Source organism: Sprattus sprattus (genome assembly GCF_963457725.1).
Source record: "Sprattus sprattus genome assembly, chromosome: 2".
NCBI classification, from domain to species: Eukaryota; Metazoa; Chordata; class Actinopteri; order Clupeiformes; family Clupeidae; genus Sprattus; species Sprattus sprattus.
This window is the reverse complement of record NC_137921.1, coordinates 5,579,065-5,581,169: the sequence shown is the minus strand read 5'-3', so window position 1 is coordinate 5,581,169 and position 2,105 is coordinate 5,579,065.

The following is a 2,105-nucleotide window of genomic DNA, read 5'->3' as shown; positions in this document are numbered from 1 at the left end:
GTGTGTGTGTGTGTGTGTGTGTGTGTGTGTGTGTGTGTGTGTGTGCAAGAAACACTGACAATATAAGGAGGGCAAGCGGGGATTAGGGGAGCACCAGGGGGAGCATAAAGCGCTGGAGAGTGTGTGTGTGTGTGTGTGTGTGTGTGTGAGATTGTTAGGAGAGGCTTTCTATCCATCATCCGGGGGGGGGAGATATGTGTTGGCTGGTTTACAAGCTCAGGCGAGAGCACCTGAACTGCTGAACCTGGTGAATGTGTCATGTTATTTTTCTGAATCCAGGCGTCAAACGTTGGGTGAGTACTCCTCTAAATGAAATACTTCCCTGACCTCCAGCATGTTTGAGGTGAGCTGGGTATTATTTTTTGGGGGGAGTTTTATCAGCATCTGGAAAGAGTCAACTGTTTATTCCTATCTCTCTCTCTCGCTCGGAGTTTAAGAATGCAGGACAATGACTCACGCACTCCAAGTAACATTGTTCTGGTGCTTTTCTTGGCTTGGCCAACACTAAGAGATCACATCTTTTTGGAGGCAGACAGAGGTAGATCACCTACACATTCCTTCCATGGAAGTTTACCAGTCCCTTTATCTCTCTTGCTGGATTTGAGGGGGAGATAAGGTATGTGCCTGGTGGGACTCGTCTTTTGGCTGGTTAAATAGAGCCCAAGCCAAAAGCATATCAGGATCTGGTGTGGTGCCAGGCCAGGTCAAGCTCACCGGATAGGAGATCTCCCCCTTATGTGTGTGTGTGCGTGTGTGTGAATGTGTGTGTGTGGGTGCTTGGGTGTGAATGTGTGTGTGTGGATGTGTGTGTGTGGGTGCTTAGGTGTTAGTGTGTGCATGCATGTGTGTTGTCGGTATATGTGTGTGTGCGTGTGTGTGAATGTGTTTGTGTGTGTGTGTGCTTGGGCATGAGTGTGTGCATGCATGTGTGTTGTTTGTGTATGTGTGTGTGTGTGTGTCTGGTGCATGTGAGAATGTGTGTGTGTGTGTGGTTGCTTGAGTATGCGTTTGTGCATGCATTTGTGTTTATGGTGTGTGTGCGTATGTGTGTGTGTGTTTCTGTGTGTCTGGTGCATGTGAGAATGTGTGTGTGTGTGTGTGTGTGTGTGTGTGTGTTTGCTCATGCATGCGTGTGTGCAAACCTTCCAGGTGAGTGCATCTGTGGTCCCTCTCACAGGGTTCGTGGTTCAGTGAAATGTGTGTGTGTGTGTGTGTGTGTGTGTGTGTGTGTGTGTGTGTGTGCGTGTGTGCTATGTGTGTGTGTGTGTGTGTGTGTGTGTGGTTGAGTGAAAGCTCTTGGATCACATGAGGACGGCTTCTTGAGCTGCCGAGTGGCCCTGCCCTAGGCTCTCACACATGGCACTGTTTGCATTGTTTGCTCAGGAGTGTGCTGATGATGTCTGCCAGGTGGGCTGAGCACAGTGTGTGTGTGTGTGGGCGTGTGTGTGTGTGTTGACAAGTTGAGTGCGTGCATCGGTGTCCCATGTGTGTACACTGCGAGTGTCACTGATGGATTCTTGTTGATCTTAAAACACTCATGCCGAACGCGTTTCACAACCCGCTTCTAAGCTGCATCTCAAAGGAGGCGAATGCCGCCCAGCAAGAATACACGACAAGGAGCGACGCAAAACAAAACTATGTAGACACAAACTGTAAAAAGCTGTGACATGACAAGCTTATTACTGTGTATGCATATGGTGGGGGTCCCAGCCTTAGCCGCGTGTGCGCATCTGTGGGGACTAAGGGGGCTTTAGGAATTAAGACGATAGTCTTTTTCCTCTCTAAGAGGCTTAAGTCAGCTGCTGTACCGCACAGGCAGGGCACTAATCAAAGCGGTACAAGAGCTGTGCCAAGGTTCTAAGAATGGCATCATCCACCTGCCCTCGTGTGTGTGTGTGTGTGTGTGTGTGTGTGTGTGCGTGTGTGTGTGTTTTAAGCACAACACTAAAGAGTTGGGGCTGTGCTCTAGATTTGACAGTAGAAGCGTAGAGCGGAAACAGGTGGCAAGTCGTCTGCGGAGTTGAGTTACGCTAACTGCAGGTTTGGTCTGAGGGTGTAATGGCCGACTTAAGCTGGACAGACATTCCTGCACTTCCTCATCCTTC